The following is a 25,255-nucleotide window of genomic DNA, read 5'->3' on the forward strand; positions in this document are numbered from 1 at the left end:
AATGCGATTCGATAAATTTTAAAGAAACGCTGATCCATGGGCGGGTTTCCAAGACTTGACTGGAATATAAATAAATGAAGGATCGAGACTAAATGTAGGCATAAGTAGCTTGACCGTTAGTGATATTTATTGTTTTGATATTGTTTAATATAATATTATTAAATAATTAAAAATATATTTATTCGGTTGAAAATTATGAAATACATTGAACTGTTTAAAAGCCAAAGGATTCAACTAAACAGTTCTATGTAGTTTTATAACAATTAGTTATAACAATTTAATTTGAAGTTCTATAAATTTTGTTCACTCGAGTCTGATCACATACCATCGCGTGTGTACTAGTTTTTAATGAAATTTGCTTTGTAGACCCTAATAGTGGAGAATATTGAGTACTTGAGAATATATTAAAACATTTCCACATATTAAATTAATAATATAAGATAAAATTACAAGAATTTTGTAATATTCATCGTAATATTACAAACATAATATATATATTATGATTTAATATGTAAACAAAAAAAATTCTTCATCCTCAAAAGTTTTACATTATTATACAATGAAAAATTTTAGTTTTGTAGAATTGCATATATATTAATATAATCTTGTAGACATGCGATAATAATATCAATATTGTCGTGGATAAGCACCTTACAACAGGTAATAGGTAATAATTCATTTAATTCTCGAACTAACACTATTATTTCGTGTGAATAAAATGTATGATTATCAATCTTACAGCATACTATCCTATCATGGATGACAACAAAATATTATAAAAATTCAGTGAAAACACGAATGTAAATAAAATTATGTGTTTCGAAGTATCGTTTGGCAATTATAGAGTATTATATGTATAGCTCATCAAATTGATGTTTACCCACTGAGACTGTATTATTCTTGCCAGTACCACTACTGATGCAAAAATAATATAATGAATAATACGACTAAGCCCATTTTGGGCAGTAAGAAATGACTAAAAGTGTTTACAAACGCGGTGGTTAACTGTTGTGAAGACATAGCTTGCGGTATCATCAAAGATTCAGCGTAACTGTAAATAATAACGTAGTAGTTAAATTCTACTTAAAAATGAAAAATTCTTAAACTTGTAGCTTTAGATATTTTTTTAATAAAAATGGTTTTGAAAACATTTTAAGAACAAATAAAATATATAAAAATAACCTAGTTCGAAGTATTGTTATTGCTTTAATTGTTGGTTACTTATTGACTAAGAAATACTTAGAAAATGCACAAACAAAAAAAAAAATAAAAATAAAAAATAAAAATGCCATCGATGCAAATCCTTTTACTACTTTTAAACTCTTTTATAGAGAATCCAAACGAAATCCGTTTTGGAATATATTTCGCATTTATTTTACAATTTATGGTATATAATCATTAATATAGTAAGATATACAATTCTCGATAGTAAGGAGGGCATGAATATATAATTGGAAATTAACGTTTATTTGCATGTCACACGTATATATAACTACAACGACATTGTAGTATATATATCTTCATGGTTATCGGAATTATGCAATGTAGGTTTGGTCCAGACCATTCGTTCACCGGAGGACCGCGTTTATCTCCGATCGTCGTGAAATAAATTATGCGAAAAGTTTACGGACAAAACGTCGTTGGGCGAATTGTCAACATCAGCTCTTGCTTAATAAAATATATTATTCGCACACGGTCTTTATTTTTCGACCGGATTTTTGTTAGTAGTTTTATTTGTCTTTAAAACGGGTGCATCCACCGTGGGTAGTAAACTTGAGCAATAAACGTACGAACCGTAAACAGCATATACACGCGAACACATTATAATATATATATATGTGTGTGTGTGTGTGTGTATTCGTTTGCACAAAAATCGGATTCGGTCTAAAACCAATATATTTTAAAGCCTAAATTTCCGTTTCTTTTTTTTTCGACTGCTCTGTCCAAAGCGGATCCCAACCACAACAAAAAAAATTGCGTGCGTTGAATGTGATTTACGAACTGACTATTCAATTTTTTTTTAACGGAACACGATTTTTCACCTCTATAGCAACAACATAATAATAATTGGTATAACTTTGAATCAGTAATCAGTAATCACCAATAACATAATTACTATCGACGCACTGTTATGCGAGATAAGCTCTACTCGTATGACTATTTAAACATAAGTTACTCTTAAAATGTTTCTGATGCATCTGAATTGTATGTAAAAAGTAAACTTCGTTTAATGGTATTATTACTATTTATTAAAAGATCTATACGAGTTTCATATCATGGACTATATTGTTTGTATTATAATAATATACAATATTGCAATATGAAATACTTTTAACTAACCTAACCAATATTTTAATTTTACGTATTTTGTGTAGTTACATAAAAAAAACCTTTTTAAAACGTTGCATGCGATTTGGTAATTTATATATATATTATTATATATAATGTATAAACTTTCCAGGATATATCCCTTTTTTGGGAGTTTATTTTTCGTATATACGTATGTATAGTGCTATAATCTATAGTTAATAATTTCTGTCGGAACATTAAATACTACAATTGATTTACAAAACATCGTCATAATATATATGCATATATATATATATTTATTGTTTATAGAATTGGCGACGAAAAGGAAAATAATAAATAAAATGCCGTGACGTATAACCACGGACGTTTATTACGTTCAAGAACTAAGCAAAAGACACTGAACGGCACTCTAAACCGTGAAATCCAAGTATTTAAGACGCGCGACTCGACAACGAACAGTCTCTATGTCAATCGGGCCCGGACGCCAACGCCAGCCAGTGTCGTCAACGACGTGGGGCCGCGGATCTATCCCATTGTTGTCGTCAAATGGACTTGGACCGTTTGAATTAAAGACGAATAACGTTTCGACGGGAGTGGCAAGGCAAGAGGCGTTCCAGTTCTGGTTGTAGAATAGTCTTGGGGGGGGGAGGATGATCGATAGGTACTTGATATTGTGAACGAAATCAACAAATTCTTCCGAACGACCGGAGTGGAAGTCTTATATATTATTTTGTTTGCGCGAAGCTTTTGGGCGACGCTCAAAGATGTCATCGACAAATATCAAAGGCTGGAATATTACAATTTTCTACAGCGTATTATTATATTTATTTCGTGTATATATATACATATTATATGGTCGCCTATACTGTGAATGTGTGAAAGGCGGGGGAGGGTAGAAGTATTAATATTTAAGTGATTTTCGTGTGTGTACACGAATTTTTACAACGTTTAGCTTAAATTGAATTTCGTTTTGCTGTAAATGCTCAATAATATAATTAGACTAACATTTGTTTAGAAATGGCAAATAATTTAGTGTATTTTTTTTTTTTTTTTATGATGATGATTTTTAAATACACAGGAAGATTTACTGAGTATTTTCTTGTCTGATTTTTAGAACTTTTAAAACATATAATTTAAGATTATGTATATTTTCAAGTTCTTGAGATTATTTGTACTATTCCAGGAGTTTAAAATTCTGACATTACATTCGGTCTTCTTCTTCTTATTCAAAAAAAAAGAGGGATGAGCGTGCTTAGTGAATCACCATGTACATAATATATATATAAACTGTGTAATATTAGGTATGTACAACTAAATTGACTTGATATTATTTGAACATTAAATTGTATTAATTTTTTGTTATTTTTTAAACGTTTAACATTTTACGTATGATTATTTCATATGAAACGAAAAATCAAACAAATCAAGTAACATAATACATAGAGTTATGATAATCTTTGTGTCGAAATAAATAGTAACTATTAATAGTATACTAGTGTAGTACATACACTATAACTAGATAATAGATCATCCAGATGATTTTTAAATTACCCAGATTGTATATAAACTTATATACGATTCTTTAACATTATATGAATAAAATAATAGCCTTCTACTTTTATTTAGATATGTTTATTTTAGGTAAACAAACAACTCTATTCAAAAATAATGTCTACGACTGATAAAGTAAATATGATTTACTAGAATTTTTTTTTTATACATTCAAAACACAACACATGTATGTATTACTCGTAGGTATATTATACACATCCAATACCATTTTGTTTTATGAATTGCGAATATAATGTATATGCGAATAAGGAATACGAAAATCGTCGTTAAAATATATTATATTATATTCAACGTTATTCTTAGTAAAACTTAATAAATATTTATCGCAATATAGATAAATCTATATGTATATAAGTATAGACCCGTTGAATTATTTATATTGAAATGTACTAAAATATTTTTAAAGATAAAAGATGGAAAGGTAGAAGTATTAAAAAAAAAAAATGTTCAATTAAAATTAAAATGATAATAACTTCTGAAATATAGTTATTACAATCAATAAGTTTATAGTGTTAAAATTATAATCTTGAATTTTTAACTTATATGAAATTTACTGTTTATTCAAATTATGAAAATATATATTAAGAACAGTTTAAAATAACAGAATGTTCAAAATGCTTCTTGTATAAACGAATAAATACATTATACAATCTATAAACTAAATGGGTTTAACAAATTAAAAAAAAACCCTTAAAGATCAGGTTATATTTTTAAAACTCAAATGATAATATTTTAAGTTAGTAATATTAGTTATTCCGTATCGTCTGGTCAACATCATATACCTAATGGTTAACCACAAAACTAGATAACCAATAGTATTAATATGTATAAATGGTTAGTAAACATTATGTTTGCATTTGAACACGATTCCTATCGTCAATAGAAATTTTGGTATTCAAATAGCACAACGATATTTATAATAATTATTAATTACACACGATGGAATTGTATTAGATCTTTAGCGAAACGAATAATATTGTAATCGGCATTGTTTTACAACAAATCAATAATATTGTAAATTCACCGTTTACAATCGCTTTAATAAAATTAACTCCTCCCAATAGATTGCTTTGTAAAACAGTGAAGAAAAGTGCTTTTTGTTCTCTGACTATATTTTACACCTATTTAAAGTTTTTGCTGTAAATAAGTTAACTATTTTGACAAGAATAAGCCCCAGTTTCAAAACTCGTGGCAGTCCAAGACGTCGGCGTTGTTCGCCGTTTGTATTATTTAACAAAGCTTGAAATGAAGTACACACCAACACACCTTTACAAGTAAGCAGGTATACAAAAACGATATTGAAAGTACAAAAACCAAACAATATAGCTAAAGTAAAACAATACGAATTGAATTACTATCGAACAGAAAAGGTTTACAAACGAATACGGTCAACAATATTTATCAACCATAATACGAAAAAAAAAACGTTATTATACAGTATACAGTATACGTATTCCGCTTGAATACCACATACCGTTGTTTTAGATATAAATTTAATATTTTTCGTATGAAATATTATTTTTGTTTTATTAGAGCCCATAAAATGATTTTTCTTACGACAGCAGTTTGAAGTTTCTTTATTCAGAACCATTTGGTTTTTGAGTTGCATGTATAATATCGATAGGCAGTTAAATATATTTTACGCAGGTATACAATTTTCAATATATTTTACAAAGCGAGTTATTTGTACACTTACAATATACCATACATACGAATTGGGAAAAAGGTAAATATAATTAATAAATGTATGAACTATGCACAAAAAGCCATCTCATTTTTTTTTTTTTAATCTTAACCAAACCATTTTATTAATTTTCACTATAAATACAATTTTCCAAACGAGAAAACAAAATATTTGACCAGCATCAGCAAAACTATGTTTTTTAAAAAGAATTTTGTCTAAACGAAATGAAAAAAAAGTTGGAATGGACTACAACAAAGATTTGGTGTTGAGCAATCTTTTCTCGCTTCGCTCACATCATTGTACGCGCAAGTCAAAGGTTAGGTCAAAGCTTTTATTGCCTGACTTATTAAATAAAAATAGTTTAGCTAATATTCCAAGTTAGAGCACAATGAAAATGTATATATATTTTGAAATTATCGTGTGCTTACGCCGAGTGAATTAAATCAATTCACTAAAACTCATATGGCAATTTCATAGGAAAATAATTAAACTTCTCCCATTTTAGGCGAAGGATAAAAACTACCACTAAATATGTTAGCTAATCATATGTTCCGGTTATAAATATATTATTATTTATACTATGATAGCAAACAATACGAAAATATTTGTACGATAACATCAATGATGAAATGGAAAAGTTATACCGGGAAGTGTTCATAAGTTTAACATTGGAAATCCTTGTCGGAAAGTTTGTATAATAATCAATGTTATTGCATCACAGATAATACTACTTATAAATCATTATTGGTGAACAAAACAATATTATCATAACGGTATAGGGTACACAGAGAATGCGTTATTAAGAGTCACGCGGATATGGCTTTTAGTAAATATTAAATAACTTTGAGGCGATAAAAACATTGAAATTTCATCAACACCCCTAAATGTAGAACAACAAAATTCTACTAGATAACAACATACCCTTACGGTATATATTTTTGATACGTTTAATTTGGCTATCGCGCACCAAACAATAATATACACCATAATAGTCATATTTATTTGATTACATTTCGTATGGACATTCATTTCAAGAAATATTCTAAATAATTAATGCTCACAAGTATAGCATGTGTATGTGTTTATGTGTGTGTGTGTGTGTGTGTGTATGCATGCAAGTAAAATTCCCATTTTAGTTACAGTCTACAATGTATATGCTTAGCACGAGTCGAGACCGAGGTGCAGTGTATGCTGGGTGCATATGTTTATTTAAATTTATGTTTTATGCTTAGTGACTTGAAAAGTTCATATGATCTGCACGGGTTTTATCAATGTGCAGTCAGAAATGTTCTTTATTCACCAGCACCTATAGGTTTTAGGTATGTTTTAATTGTTAATTCAACCAGTGAACATTTTCTTACTAATTAAGGATTAAGAACAGTAAGAACCGTATTAATTAACTTGTAATTTCCTTTTAAAATATAAAATATTGTATTGTTTTTATAAAAGCCGTTTTAAATTCAGTACTCAAAAATGTTTTAGTCCGTTTTAATATTATAACGTTATCCTTGAAAAATACCATTTCAATTTTAAACATAATTAAAACGAAAAAAAATTGAAATATCGTTGAACAAACATCATAGCGTATTGAATGAAAAATACGAATAGCATTACAAAACATAACATTAAACGAAAAATAATGAATATAATTAAATACAAACTTAAATTTTCCAAAATAATAAAGTTGTATTTATAAATATTTAAGATGAACCAGCATCATTTTATTTTCGATAATATAGTATTATATTATAATTCGATAATATTTTATTATACAAGGTAATCTACATCCATGATCATAGCGTGCAGTTTTTAATGTATAATAAATGGTTGAATGATATGTATATATTATCAAAAACACTAAATAGAATAACATCATACTGATAATTTTATATTATATATATATATCATAAATTCGTAACATTAACGCATAACGAATGTAACGTAAAATATGTTTAATTTAAATAACGTTATATTTTTTGTTTTAAAGCCGAAAGTTCTACAATGAATATATAGTATATGCAATATACCTATACATAGTATGTGTGTTTGTGTATGTATATGTGAGTTAGATCAGGTAGAATATATTTATATTGAAATGAATAAAAATATATAAGCCACGTAAAATAAGTGTGTAGGTATTATATGGTATTTTTTTTTAAATTTAATACCAAGGAGACGAAAAAATTAATAAAATATGAAATGAAAAAAAAGATAAGTCATACAATAAGAATGATAATATTATTGAAATCTAAATATATCAATATATACCTAAATATTTCAGGATTGTTGTTCCTGGTGGCCAGTGGGTGTATAATTAAATGTTATATAACGTATATATTATAAAAAGAAGTAGGAAAAAATGTATTTTAATGCAAATTACTATACAATGCCTAGTGTAACTATTTATTAATACTGTATATGAGTTTGAATTGTGAGCTTTTAAATTCAAATTAAATACATATTATGTACATTATATGCGTTATAAATCGTTACCTTTAATGTCTAAACTTTTTACACGGTATAATGTACATAATAAAAAGTGCATTACCTTAATCTTTTTTGCAGTGCACATAGATCTAAATAAAATTTAAGTATATAGTTTGAGTAAGTATTTTATTACATATTATATTAAAATGAATATTGGATACTTATACCTACACCTACATTTTAATTGCAAATTCTATGTTATATATTATTATTTATATTTTATTTCGTTAGTCATAAAAAAATTTAAAAAAAAAAACTCAATCATATTAATGCAATAACGGTATAAAATATAATCACAATTCACAATCAATACACTCGTATTATGAGAATATATTGAATCACATTATGTTTTTATCGATAACTATTTAGAGTAGCGCAAAATACTTAACAAAATTCTAGGAATAAACTAATAAATTAATATTCAACGATATACGTTGAAACTAAATTAATATTATATTTATTATTATTATTAATATTATCATCGCCTGAGAGTGTTTTATAAATGGTTTTTTTTTCGTTAATTGAAAATCATATGAACTGGAAACGTATCTCACCAGAATAACTGCACGTAAAAAAAAAATGCAATAAATTCAATATTTCTCCTGAGCACTTATTCAGGTGACGAATAACTTGATACGTTTGTTTAGTGGAGGGAAAAAAATAGAAGATTAAATTATGTGGAAAAACTGTAAATAAAACCAAGCTATCCCCTTGTCCCTGGGGTCAATAATTTATAAAGTCAACCCATTCAACTGAAATGTGATCGGTTCGAAAAGCTTTGTTGAGGTCACGAATGACAAATTTCTTTTACAAACAATGTCGGGACTTTCACCCTTTCAGGGCCCCCGGATAATATAAAAGAGGAGTATAATATTTTATTTTCTATAAACTCAATGTCGGACAGTCAGTAAAAAAAAAAAATGTTTAGGGTCATTTTTGTATACACATAGGAGCAATACGATTTAATAGGTCCTCTTTAATTGCGTTTTATGTCAACCATTTGCATACTACATCCACGCACAGACCTATATAATAATATGGCGTCACCGCCGACGCATTTTCACTTCGTGGTTATTAACTTTATGCGAGCAGCCAGCGTTGAATAATTGTGGAAAATTATAGAGTATTCTGAAAAGTATATAAGTAAAATAATGGGGGAAAAAATTTGCACACACAATATCTCATATATAATTCTAGTGCATTGTGATATGTGCACAAAGATATTTGATATTTATTTATTTCGATTCCAATGGAGTGCCTACTAGGGTACATTAATTTCCTCCCTTGGACAAAACAATTGCGTACACGCGATCCATCCCATATCAGCATGTAAATGCATTCGACCCTTTCGCTTAATCGTATTCTCGTCAATTTAAATGTGCCTATTCTATAAATCCAAATTAATTTACCAGCAGTTGAATGTAGTTTTTGTTATTTTATATTATTATTTTATCAGAAGACGGATGAAATTAAATAATTCTGCCTAATGACACTTTGCTGTAGCTTCGTAAGAGAAACAATTTTTTTTTTTAACGGGATATTTGAAAAAATCCTCGATCATTAATATCGATAACTCTGACTAATGGGAATATTAATAACATTTAAAAGTTGTTCGTGATTTTTTTTTTTCTTTAATACTGACAATACCAATAGTTTCAAATTTAAACGATAAATTATTGCATTTTTAAAGTACAATGACAACGGCGATAAAGTTTTAAAACAAGATTGTTTGGATTATTTATGATAATAAATACACCGCAACGAACGTTATAATGCAAGCAAATAAACTTAAAATGTGTCTTAGAAATATTATGTTAAGACCAAAATAAATACGATAACAAATCATTCGAATATCCCTCGCGTTAGCCGTGTAATATAATATTCTATTAAAACTAATGTGTTTTTTTTTTTTAACGGTGATTAACTGATTTGAGACGTAATTTATCAGTTTGATCAACAAATGCGGAAGTAATAATAGTTGTATTTAAATAATGTACTACCCCAAAAGTCATACCTAGTTATACTGTTTAGGAAGTGACGCACTGTTACCTGTTCCGACGGGAAGTCAAAACGAATGATTATTATTATTATTATTATTATTATTATAATACATCGCGTACGCGTGAAATATGTGCATCGCGTACGTGACGAATTCGCGTGTTCTAGCAGGTACAGTCTACAAGAGAACGGTTCTCAGACGAAATAACAAGGCGACACGAACAACAGAATCGCTTATTGTGTGTACCCACACTGAGTCGATCCTGCGTGAAACTATGTAAGTATTTAAATATATTACATATATAGTATCATAATATAATAATATCTTGTTATAGTAAAAAAACTGTCGAGTCTTGTGTGAAGAGACCGCAATCGAAAACTATTTATCGGTAGATAAGTTAGGTACACAAATTGGAAATAATTTAATGGTGTTTATGTGATTGATATGCCATTATTTTATATTTGCGCACACGGTCAATACAAATATTGTGAGTTTACGTTTTCGCAATGCGCATAATATGAACGTGAAATGCTCTGTGTACAAATATGTTACGATAATATAAAATATTTAATATTATAATAATAGCATGTTACAATATTTATGAGCACACGCTTTCATGAAGGTATAGACAAACTTGTTTCGTCCACATGCGTTTACATAGTGCAGCCATGTGCCATGGACCCTCGTTCAACTGAGCGAGCCGTTAGCGTGCCTATACCTAACCCTCCCAACGACCAATCCCAATCCGCCTAAAATAAAAAAAAACAACATCGGGACGCAATAAAATACGTCCACATTACATTTATCTATCTCACAAGCGCAATTGTGTTTGCATGTCAAGTCTAAGAGAGGAGCAAAAAAGTGGTTCGCATCTGGGTAGGTTCCCAAGTTAAGCGCGTGACTTGTGTACTTACAAACTATACACACCGCCGCCGCGCCGAGTACGCTATAAATTATTAACTTCTTACGTCGCGATTGGACTTGAAGTACGCAAGGCGGTTTGGCAGGGAAAAAACGATGTTCCTTAGTCCGCGCAAACATTGTTACTAAACTTCGTGTACCTATGATACTGAAACGAGCGTTAATTTTGTTATTATTTTTTAATTATATTGTATAGCAATTTATCACTAAATCAACAACATACTATGCGCAGATACTTTTCGCGGACTCATTCCACCTCTCCATAAGCTTCGCAGTACTTAAACCGTAGTCATACACATTAAATGTATGCATAACAGTTTATTATGACGTACATGATTGTATTATATTGTAACTACATAACATTATGTTGGTCGAACTACAATAATATAATATTATTTTTAATAGCAACGCCTTACGTTTTATACGATAATATTGTCGTCCTTTTATTTATTTATTTTTAAATTTATTATTCAGCGTAGTCTTACTAGTTATACTCGGGGTAACACCGGAATAAAGGATGATGCAAAGTAAGCACAATATTATTTTCCATATTTCTCTCTATCATACGTATTATACGCTAAATACCAGGAAACACGGAACGAAAAGATATCCCTATTACCATAAATAAACGCAATATTTTACAAGACCATTCGTTTTGTTAGCAATGACCTATTTTATTATCACAAAGAGACAACAAATTAATAATTCATTTACATTTTCATACTATTTTGTATAAATATATATATTATACTTATATGCGTAACCTGACTTTACTCCTAATTTTTTTTCCACTCAATATATTGTTATAGAATATTAAATTTGTTCCAAAGGATTATGCAAGAACAAAACATGTTTGAAAACTTGAAGATTATATTCATACTTTGTAGTCTATAATATTGTTTAATGTTTCATTAGTTTTAAGTGGGACAATCACGTATTTTCAGTATATAATTTTACCTCAAACAAATTAAAGTTATTTATATAAAAAGGTTATCTTTGTTTTTCCTTAGTAAAAAATAAACTTACATCTACATAAGTATCAACGTTATCGTGTAAATGGAAACACTGATATTTATATAAATGGAAATGAAAATTGTTTAGACGAAAAAATATGCTGGGGATTTAGAATTAAAATTTTAATGAAAAAAGGATCGTATTATTTAAAAAAAATCCCTTTCCGTGTTCAATTAATACTTTTTGATGATATAAATCAAGTTAGACCTTCCGATGAATCTGCAAAGCAGTTATTTTTAAATTACGTACGGAAAATTGATCTGGAAAATACCATATACATTTTATCACATATATATATAATATAATATACCATGTGCTAATACTTGAAATTACTTTTTTAGTTGGTATATTTATTTTTTTAACGAACATTACCTACAAATTTGTTCTTATTAACTTCAGTTTTTCGGTATAAAACTATCATTTAAACCAAATAAAAAGTTTTTAAATACTAAACGTAATCATTATGTGTATATGTATACATTATTTCAATTTATTTATATTAATTAATTTTTTTTTTTATATAATTTATTTATTTCTATAACAATAGATTTTATTTACTTACCGTTTTCTACATTCTTGTTTATTATTCTTGAATCTGAAACTAAAACAATTATAACTAATTAGTATAATATTGAAGTTTATTTTACCTAAAACAAAAGTTTATGTATCTTTATAAGGTGCACATAGTATACTTTGCACTATACTGTGCGTACAAAATAATTGTTACCATTCTTCTCCTTAGGGCTTAGATAGTCAAAGATCATTAACCGTTTTACATTTATAGACAATATAATAATTATACTATTATGGTCAGAAATAAATAATCTAAAACATGCATGTTTTGTGGTTCAAAATTATAGTCAACTTTTCTTTTGTTTTTTTACTAAATAGAAGAAACTGGATGGGTAAAAATGTACGAATTATCATCAATCAACGGCTGATAAATATCGAATTTAAATTAACAAATTATATTTCTAAAAGTATAAATTGATATCTTATAGTTTCTAAATGATTGCAATCAATGTTAAATAGTCTAAGTGATATCCTCTATTCGATCTTAATAAGCTAATGGAATTTCAAATGACGTTTAAAAAATATCTATTATAATAAGTTGTCTAATATTATTAGATAGAGTTTATAATAAATTGGAAGTAGTATCAATAGCTGTCCACTTCACTCTCGTTGAAACATCTAGTTAAAATATTATTATAATTACTTATTGTATTTGTTTATTTATGCAAATTTTATCTTTGATAAAAAAAAAAATAATTACAATAATTTCAATCATTGTAAATATATAGATACGCGAAATATAACAAAATAATTCAATTATAAATAATTTTAGAAACTATACCATGACGGATATATTAATTTTGAACAATTCACTGCACATTAATAATAATTAATTCATCATATTATTATTGTAACAATGCATGTACACACAAGTGAACATGAATTGTGGTCTAATTAGTAATTACTATATTTACAATATATAAATTTGTATCGAATGAGAGCATTGTATTGATATGAAAATAATGCTAAAACTGATCCTAAATGAATATATTCATAGTGCTATACAAAAATATACAAACTTTTAAACCAATCATAATATATTATATTATAATTTAAGTTGTATATTGGTCATTGATTAGCAAATAAACAGTATACCATCATTATTGGATTATTATTTGGATTGCGATAATATAATAATTAATAATAAATTTTGGATAAAGTTAGAGTCAATGTCTAAGATCGTAGATATGTATAATTCTTTAAAAATCATCATATTATCATAAATGGGAATAATGTTTTATAAATTATTAATCTTTATACATTGTTTCATGAGTTACACGCGTGTATACGACGGCTGTACTGTTGCCTTAGTTCTTTACAAAACAATGATTTCGATATAAGTCTTAAATAAATATTAAAAACTTTTTCATTTTGTGTAACGTTTAAATTTTAAATTTAAAAACTTATCATAAACGTTTTCACTGTATTACCATACCCGGTCAAATAACAAAACTTTTACAGATTAAAAGTATCATTGTTATATAGCCTAACCGATTAGGTGTTTGAAAGTACTTTATAATGTGACACATAATTTTATTTTAGAAACGCTTATTTTTGGAAGTATAATATAATTAAAATTAAACAGTAGAAATAAATAAAATCTATCTCATAATATACAACTAATAACTGCAAACTCTGACATTTCGTCGACGCACTATTCGCTACGAAGAGTTAATCTCCGCACAAAATATCAAATAATACCAATAATGTATTTATTGCATTAATATTATACAGGAATATTAAGATTATTACATTTTTTTCAAACCTCACCACTCGACCAACACGGATTTCTCAATTCAAATCAGGTGCACTTTATCATCCTATTTACTAAAATGTGAAGATTTATTTTCCGTTTGTACATAAATGCGCAGCTCATAGGCGTGCTCACGGGGTATGCAGCCCGGCGAAACGGTCACGGAAAATCGACTGCGACGAATTTTCCTGGACTTTAATAATTGTCGTCGCTCGTAGAAACATTTTTTTTCGCTACAGCTTTTTTGTTTCAACGGAGAATGGCACTATAAGATCGTACTTTAATATATATATATTACACAAATCGAGTAAAGGTATATATATATATATATATATTGAATGTAACATTGCATGCGAATTGCGGCGTTTATCGAGTATCATGTAAAACCAAGTGACATTTTGAACGTTGTACAATGGTAGTGCGTGATATCGATTTTATATAAGGCTTTCCGGTCAAAAAAAAAAAAAACTTAATGAAATGTTAAAAAAAAAATAAAAATAAAAATAAAAACAATTGTCTGAACATCGCCGGCACATGTATTATAAACGGAATCTCGTGCCGTTATGACTTAATCCGACACGGTATGGCCATGTGGGGGAAAGGGAGTGTTTGAAAATTGTTCAGTTGAATTACGACTCGGAAAACGTCCTACCTAAACGACCCGTCGCGTGTTTGCCATCGTATAAATGTATTATATACACAGCTAACAGCTGAAGCGTATATATATCAACATGAATACAGCCAATATTCGTCCGGAAAAAACTGGTCAGAATTTCTTTTTCCCCTTTCGTTTTATCGTTCTTAATTAAAATTGGCAGAGCTGTATTATATACACTAGATTTATAATAATAATAATAATATCCCTCCACCCGATAACCACTAGTCATTGCCGCCATCGACGAAACATACGGCTGTAAGCATACCGCGTTTGTATTCTACTTCAAATCAGACGAAAAAAGTGGTCTTTTAACCTAAAATCGTTTTATGTTATGTATTTTAATTCGTGATTATTTATCCAAAATTATAATATTATATTCATTATATATTTATACTTAATATGCTTTTCTTTTTTTTTACATTTAATTCGCTCTTTTTATAACGTACAGGTTATTATTGCAATACACTTTGAATGATTACATGCGTGTCTTTTAGATTTTTAATCGAAATACAAAAATATTTTAAACAAATCACCACAGGGTTTATGTTTATATTGTTTAAATTTGTTTTCGTCGATAGTTCTTTGATATTGTTAATAATTATGGTATTGTGCCGGGTTTCGATTAGAAATCTTATGATTGATTAAAAAAAAAAGAAAATTCTTTACGTTATATATTATTTTCATACCGAACCGAATACGATAATGCTGAATTTGTTTTTATATTATACTGACTTCGCAATTATGGTAATACTTTGAAACACGCGATAATACTACAACTGATTCATGATTATTAAACTAAGCAGATAACCCATAAAAATAATATTTCACCATTTATGAGTGTAAGGAGACCGCATTATGCATTTCCTTGTTTATATTAAGTTTGTTTTAAAATAAATTTTTTTGATTTGATATCATCATTAATAGAATATTACTATAATATTTATATTTAATTAATAATTAAATATTTTTTACAATATTATAAGTACAATAAAATTAACATTTTAATCTCAGTTGAAAACATTTACTGATTTACTTATATAGGGTTTCATAGCAAGATCTAATATAATATGTAGGTAATCGGCTAACTACTTATTTAATAACCTTTTCTCTTAACATTATATAAAAAAAAAATATTTTATATTATGGTGTTATAAGATAATTGTTAGTTTTATGTATATTAAAAAAAAATATATAAATATCGTTAAGAATAACAATTATGAAAGAGTTAGCTATAATAATTAAAGGTCTGAACTATTTCTGTTAAATCTGCCTTTACATATCAATCTGTAACACTAATAACACGATTATTATTTATGCAACGATATTCTACGTAAATTAGTTAATTTTTATTTTCGGATTTTTTATTACATATTTTACCTAAAAAAACCTGTTAAAAACATGCATTAGATCATGTTAAAACTTTTATTTACAACGTATTTTCTAAGGTTATTTGTTTGAGTAACTCTAAGCTGGTATTGGATTTTGTTACATCTAACTTTGTTGTGTTGTTGGTAATATCGGAAATGCTAATCTTAAATCGCACGTAAAAGCTTTGTTTTGAAAATCTGTTTGTTTGGTTTAAAAATATGCATATATATAATCATAATTATATTTTTGTTGGTATAGAAATTGAATAAATTGTATTTTCGGAACAAATCACGTAGTTTATCTGCCTTAACAAAAATATAACTAAAAGCATAGTACATAATATATAATAATAATAATTTATAACGCAGACAAAGGTTATAAATAATCATCATTTTTTACAATTACGGAAGGGATTATAATGCTCAAAAAAAAAAAAAAAAATCGAAAAATGTCCCTAAAATAAAATAACAGAAATGCCTTTATAATCTTAAAATATGCACTATAAAAATGCGTTTAAAAATAATGTAACGGAAATATTGTACATTGGTGGTTTTTTTTTAAAGATGATCTAAAACATAAGTAAAATGGTCGTGGACATGTATTGTATACCTATACAAGTTTGACATTTTTTGACTACAGGTAAAATTATTCAACCAATATATTTGTTTTATATAAATAACAAATTGTGTACCATAATTTATGTTGATTTCAAATACAAATTATAAACATTTTTCTAACTTCGAAAAATGTCCTAAAAAACGAATTTTTTAATAATAACACGATTGAATTAATTATGATTTCACATATATTTCACATATTCTACTTTTTAATACACAAAAAAAAACCAATAAGAACTGGTTTTGAAACCATCAGAACTTTTTGAAAATATGTTAAACAAAACCTCATAGGAACCAACTACTATTTAAATATTATGTAATTAGAATTTAAAATTTGAGAGTGAGTAGTTGAAGTGGTTGATTAATTATTTTTCCATTTTCTTAAATTATTATCATATTAATAATAAATAATAGTGTATTTAAAAACTAGGTTAAGAAAACAATAATTTAATAAGTAAAATTAAAAAGAAAATAATATGATTGTATTCACTAAGCTAATAAAAACATAAAAATAGTACCTTGGTAAATACTAGGTTAAAGCAAACTTAACGTGATAAAATAGCAATTAGAGTAGATGTACCCATATTCAATAAGAACGATTTAACCAATAACAATAACTAGGTTAAATTAGATCAGATTTAGGTTTGCCGATCGTGTGAAACGATAACTATTGAATGCCGGCTTTTAATGAAGTGTTCGTTTTATTATCTGTATACGATTGAATTCATCGGCGTATTCAACATCACAAGCAAATTATGTTGAAAATAGTGAAAATTAACATAAACTGAAAAAAAGAATTTTGAATTTTGAATTTTGAAACATAGAACTGCCAATAAATATTTTTTTGATAATAATAAGTTAGAAAAGTTAAAAGTTGTTTAAATACAGTTTCCAGACTTCAATCTTCAATTTTAAACTCAGTATTTGTACTTATAACAATATATTATGGGAAAATCAAACGCTCTCGACTTATTTCTCCATTTAGTAATGAAAAATTTTCTCAACAATACCATTCCAACCCTTGTTTCACAATCTCAAACTCTTAATGTATAACCTTCTTCCGTTTCCGATTTGGCCACACCTGACTTCTATAATTTATTTCTTTAAACTTTTATTGAATAACTTATCTGCCTACTCGAAAACTAACCGACTATAATTGACATTCCTCAACTCGTATTCAACTGTCCCTAATTATCAGCACAATGGGCCTTATTACTTTCCCTTATTAAATCGTCCAACAACCTCTGCAATATTAAAATTGTGTTCTCCATTCAACTAATAAATAATATATTCCTTATTTTAATAATTTATATTTTCCAAATTAAAGTGAATTTAAAAAAGAAATCGCTCTGGTGTACAGTAAAAATTCAGTGTTTCTTGTAGGAAAAAATTGCCTTAAGTTATAGAAATAAAAATAAATACTATTATTATTGTAAAATTAATGCATTCAATGCTTAATGTAGAACCTAAAATTAAGCTAAAAAAAATAACTTTAAGATACATTAATAAATATTAACTTAACCTTGGTAACACATTTACAATCAATTTATGTTTTTTTTTTTTTATATTCCCAATTAGGTTAAATTTTCATATTGCCTGGAAAATAATTATATATGCATTACCGTGTAATAAGCATTATTTAAACTATAATAAAAAAAAAAATTCCCATTACAAATAATTATACATTGTAAATAAGATAAAAATTAATTTATCATAGTAAAATTTAATGAAATACAACGAACAGATTAGTTACTGGTTTAAATATTATTAACAGATATGAGCTCATAAATATATTCTTAATAATTATTATTACAATTATCATAGATTGTGGGTGATTTTTTCATTCTTCAATCTAAACTACCTACTATATTATTTTACCATTTTAATACCTCTTTGGTACTTAGTGTTTACTACGATTAATTATTGCCGAAATGTTTATAAAGTATATTACATATTTCATTAAAATATGCTTTTAACGTGCATTATATTAAATCACTATCGAAGTGGTCATTACTAATTACAATATTTAATTAAGTTATTTTTCTTAAAAATTAACTTATCTCATAGTAATATTAAGTAAAGTCCTAACTTAATCACAACTCAACAGATGTATTAAAATATATATACTATATAGTTTAATTAAAAATAAATATAGTTAACTAAACTTAACCGAGTTTAAAAAAATATAATTAATTTGGTCAGCGTTGCGGACTCAACATGTTTGTAATTTCTAAAAATCACAGAAAGTAACGAAAATCAAAACATTCGTTATTCTTCTGGGAATCAGACAGAAGCCAAAAAATCATAAAAGTCCCGGGTGAATATATACCAATCAATAAATAAAATATGCGTAGCCTTCAGCAATCGTGCAATTAAAAATCCACGACGGTCACGGGAGAGAGAAAAATACGAGGTTTTTAAAACCGTATTAAAAGTCGTTTATTTTAAGGATTAACAATAAAAACGTAGATATTTGCTCGTTTATCGAATTTTATTTGCCACGGAGTACGGAATGAGAGAAAAGCTGCGCGTGGTATTTATTATAAACACCCTATGCAAATAATGGTGCAAAACACTAAAGAATTCCAGGAATTTTCTTTTGCTTAAATAATGTAGATTAGTATTTTTAATTGTCCTATAAATGATGCATGTTTCAGCGAGTTTACGCTTGCTTGTTTAAGTATTTTTTTGGGTCAATGGTCTGTAATATATGTTCATGAAATCTGCCCTATATATATTGCGCATTAAATAAATGCGCCATGTACAATATGTACATAATATAAAAACACTATGTTTTAAACACTGTTCACTGGTTATAATTTTCTGTACCTATTAATTTCTATAAATATAAAATAAGGAAATATTATGTTTAGTTCGGCAATCTCGCGCAGTCCGTATTACCGTGATAATGGTAATTATTAACAAATCGATTCATTTTTGAAATAGCTTTCTATAGAGAATTAAACACATTTTCAATAAGTATCGCGCAATTCCATAGAATCATCATTTCATTTTTTTTTTTTTTTATATATATATTGCTGGCATAAAATAATAATATATATTTATTGTTCTGGAGTCCGGAACTGCAGCTTATGCCATGAAAGGATATCGTATTTTATCAATTTCAATTCATTTTTCTTTATTTTTGGTCATAAATTAAAGACATGATTAACTTCCCAACCTCAAATCTTAAATAAGTTAGTGAACTATCACAATAAATTGATAAAATTCATTAGGCAGTAATATTTGACTTAATAATAATAAAATCGTGTCGTAAAATATTTATGAAATATGATTAGGCACATTACATTTATTATTATTGGATAACTTTAAAATCGTATTTCATTATCTGCGTAATTTATGATATTGGTATTTTTTTGAATTATCACCAAATGCGATCCCAGAAAACATAAATCAGCCTACCAAAGAATTACAATAATTATAATTCACAAAACAATCCATGTAATTATAAAAACCATTAAAAAAATAATCCAATTTATGATTTAATCTTATAAATTCTAGTTTGAAAAGTCTAGAAAAAACTTATTAGTTACTGTACTTTAATAAGTTTTACAAGACTTATCGAAATTATAATAATGAATGCTAAACTATTGAAGTACTTACACGTGCGTTAATTTAGGACTTACATCGTATTAATATTTCATATACTCACACTCTTTGGATCCAACTTTCTAAATTTATACACTTTATTAAAAATAAAATAACACAATCTTGTTTCAGAATGTTCATCATATTTACCGACGACGATCGATTTAAGCCCTAGTGAATATAAAACATATATTTGAACAAATGGTTGATCGAAAATCCTGGACATAATATTGTGTCGAGTTAAGAGAGCAGCGTTTACATTATAATGGTCAGTTTGATTGTATTTCGTGACAAAAGCGTTTAAGTGGTGCAATTGGTCACGTCCGCCAGTCACATGCCTCGTGTATTATTAAAACATCTCTATTCAAATCATCCAAAGTGAATATATTTTTTACGTGAAAGTAATGCACTTTGCAATGCAAATAAAATTTGAATGGTCTGTCAATACCATGCGAGTGAAATATTAAAAATTATGTACACTTGAATAACAGTTCAACTCGCAAATTCAGTTGACATTTCATTTGCGAAAATGTGTTACTGATATTAAATTCAAAAGTTCAAATAGTTCAATAATTTTATTAAGTCGTGCAAAATGTTTAAAAATACATTTAAAGTTTACGTGTATATTTTTTTTTTTATTTAATAAGTCATAGTTAATGACAAAAAAACCAACTCGATAGTCATGTCTTAGGTTTTCTTATAGCTCTTTTTTAATTTTACCATTGAAAATCGACTGCTGTACTTTCATAAATACATAGTAATTTGTAATTATAAGCTAATTATAATAGTATATATAATAATCTTTGATAATAACGCTTAGAATAAGAATTAATCTTAAGAACTCAAGTAAAGTTCAAAAAACAAATTATAATTCATTTTCACCACGCACTGTAGACATTTAAAAATATTCATTATAATATGGCCTTCTAAATATAATACCTATACATAATACAACTTAATAGTATATAAAATGTAATATTTGATAGAAATTACAAAATACGATAAATTAACAAGTTAATCGTATAAAAAATGATAAGAGTATAGATAATATAATATCATTTTGTGAGTTAAGAAAATACCTATATAAATATTTGCTTTGACGAAAAAAATCGATAAAATTTTAAATAAGAAATCAACTGAAATCACGACATGGGAATAGGGGAATGTAGGTATTAGATTAAAAGTTGAGGAAAAGACTTACTGACAGATGTGACGTAATTTATATGAAAATAAGTTGTTTTTTCGAATTTTTGAATTAAGAAAAATAGATTCACTTATTTAAATACCCAATATAACAAGACTAATATTGATAAAAAAAAATATGTATACATTATATAAAAGGGCTACATTTATTAATTTATATTTAAATGACAGACAACTATGTATATAGAACAAAAATGTTCACAAATGTTCAGCTTATTTTTTAGAATTTTATAAAACCAAGTATAAACTCTAGTAAATCCATTCCCTGCTTATGACAACATTAAATTGGCTGACTCCGTGATAAAATCAAAAATCCGTGCGTACAATAATAACATAATAAACGGGATTTTTTTAAATTTAAGTAAAGTATGTAAAATTGAATATTAAATGATAAAAATATTTTTAAATGTCATCATTGTTGGCACTATGATTATTTCAACACAAAATATTTTACGAATTACAGATTGCTTATCTATTTGAACATAAAATATCATCCGATTTGTGATGTATGTAATAGAATCTTGATAAAAGTAAATTTTAATGCGTTGGTATAATATTATTATACAAATTGACACTGTACTAAACTTTATTTTTTTTTTCAATTTATCTTTTTATGGATGGAAGGTATGATGTAAGACGTTTTCTCAAACGGAAACTCAACTAAAGTAAGTTGTCAATCGACTCTAAGTTATCAAATGTTATGAAGACGGATGATATAATATAAGTCTACCGGGAATACCTACTATTGTTAATAGACGAGACACATAATAAATCGACTCTACAAAAGACAAAATAAATATATATATATAATAAAAAAATAATGGATTTGTAATAATTTAACCTAATTTGTTTGAAATAGCATAAATATTATAATCCTACATTTAAAAAATCTTAAATGATATACATACTTTATTCAAATAGGTAATCACGTTTATTTCTGCAGCACAGTGGAGAATGCTTTATACAAAATTCAAATTCAAATATGTTCAAGAAAATGTTTTAAGAAAACCATAGATTGTCGTGACATCGTAAAACTTCAAGTAAACGATCTTCATACTGATCACGGTAAACATATCATATATATTATATAGTGATGTACGGTCATCGTATGGATGGTATAGGTATTGGTGGAATGGGAAATTAATTTTAAACTGTATCACAAATACACCGGAATCAGTATAATGTAATTAAGCTGTTACGCCAACATCTCCCTTCATCACTGCCACCTTTTAACTTAGTTTGAGGAACAAACGTATAAAACTCATTTTATCAAATTTGTTCAATTACCATAATATATATATATATATAATATTATGTATTTTTGTTGTATCGCTGTAAACATTGTCGAACCAATAACAGATTGTTTAAAAAAAAAAAAAAATCATTATAAAATTAAGAATACATTTTTCATTTCAGTATTAAAATCTAAGCTCGTCGCTGCTCGTTAGCAAACGTATAGTCAATTATTACTAAAACAAATTAACTATATAGTAACGTTTAATGTCAGCGTGCATTTCTTATTACACATTTATACTGCCGTATAATAGCCGTCCGCCTATAATTTGCAGCTAGCCGTGCGTAAATAATTTGAGTTACAAAAAAAGAAAACGGTTGCTTTTTAACTGTATTAATTATGATACGATAGAATTTAAAATGGAAACAGTTTGTCGCAAAAATATGAATAAAGAAAACATCTGCTGTGGCTTATTTTATACGTTATCATATTATTGTGGTAAACCTCAACTCGTCACGGGAATATTTCGCATTATAATATACATCCTTTGAGCATGCTTTTTTTATAGTAAACCAAGGTAATTAAATTAAACATATATTTAAAATCATGAAATAAAAGGTTTTTCGAGCTTTTATATTTAAATTTAAAGCAGGATGATTACTCTGTTTAAAGTGGTACCTATCTACCTACATAGTACCTACATCCTACATATTTACACTTTAAAAGTTTTCTGTTAGTTACAATGGTCACATTTTATTAAATATTTTAATGGATATAAAACAGCTAGTGATATCTCTTTTACAGGGCGCCTCCTAATAAGGGACGTTTTTTCTTATTTTGTTGAACATTTTCGTTGCATATCTGGTGTATGCAAAAAACAAAAGTTTAATCTATTATTTTATTTTTGTTACTTGTGAGTCACACAAACGTCCATTATTCAGATTTTCAGTACTTATCTGTCGCTTATAAGACTAAATATATATGTGACAATCCATTATTTGTTAATCGACTTAAAAAAAACCGTTAAATTTATCAGACAGAAATTTTAGTATCTCAAACACATACATTTAAGTGGTTAAGATTAAACATTTTCAAGTAAATAATGCACATGCACTTCACATATTTAAATTTATTTACACCAAGATAAGTTTTGCGTAACACTTATGAATTCAAACTATTATCGAGAACGTATGATACGTGCAGCCTCCTGCCAAAATGTGTGTAGGTATACACACATAATATTATTATGAATATTGTTAAGATAGGCTTTCGAACATTTTGATTACGTTCCATTATTTTTGCCAGACAAAAAAGCCTACAGAGCGAATTGCTTTAGCTTACAGAATTGTAATATTTAGTATAAACGATAATCCGACATGGTTGTTTTTCATTACTAATGCCTAGGGTCAGAAAATCCTTAAAGTGATTACATAGGTTTCTCTACACAATATTACACGCCATTTCAAAATTATATGGACGATTCGGCGTAAATAAAGGGATATAAATGTACGATGCAGTATTGTGGCCAGCCAATATAATAATATATGTGTTAAATGTTCACTATACGTTTTTACATTTAAGCATATATACATATATACGCGCTTTGCGGTAGTTTAATTCCCGTTAAGCAATGACCTTATAATCTGTGCGTGTGTCGAACGTTTCTTGTGGATTTTCTTCAGACTGCACCAAGAGGTTGATGAGGGAATCGACTGTTTTCCACACGGCTTGTGTCGGAAAAAAATAACTCCCTCCGGACATCACCATCGTACTTATTATTCGTTTTAAAAAAAATAATAATAATAACTAAATAAATGAATCAGCTACACTTCGGGTCAAGAATTTCATTCGTGTCGTAAACCAATTTCTCACCTTCTCTCGCAGTTCTTCATTGGCTTATACGTTTTAAAAAGTCGTACGTTAATTTTATATACTACACTCCGCGCGCGAGTATACTATTAAACATTTATACCGAATGTAATATACTGTATATTATACTGACGATAAAATTATCCGAACGATTTTACCAATGGAAAATGTAACGTGGTTATTTCATCGAACAAAAACTTTAGTAAGTATACCGAATAATGTCAATAGACGCGATAAACATTAGTCTTCGAAGCAATTCCGTTTCCAAACACTTAGCCAAATGTTTTTCTATTGACAATTGTTGGGGACACGAACGTTTTAAGGTTTATTTTCTATAAATTTGTCCCGTCTATAGAATTTAAATCCCAAATATTGTATTCGCAG

At 27.3% G+C, this 25,255-nt stretch overlaps 1 protein-coding gene across 2 annotated transcripts in view; it reads right to left on the reverse strand.

Annotated features, from left to right (window-relative positions):
* LOC113555126 (protein artichoke-like) overlaps window positions 1-25,255 on the reverse strand; it is a 197,687-nt gene that overhangs the window by 62,264 nt on the left and 110,168 nt on the right. For both annotated transcript variants that reach the window (XM_026959459.1, XM_026959460.1), the window contains exon 4: window positions 12,550-12,588. The gene's annotated coding sequence lies outside the window, so the exon portion shown is untranslated. The remainder of the gene's footprint in view (window positions 1-12,549; window positions 12,589-25,255) is intronic.

Source organism: Rhopalosiphum maidis, chromosome 2 (assembly GCF_003676215.2).
Source record: "Rhopalosiphum maidis isolate BTI-1 chromosome 2, ASM367621v3, whole genome shotgun sequence".
Classification (NCBI taxonomy): domain Eukaryota; kingdom Metazoa; phylum Arthropoda; class Insecta; order Hemiptera; family Aphididae; genus Rhopalosiphum; species Rhopalosiphum maidis.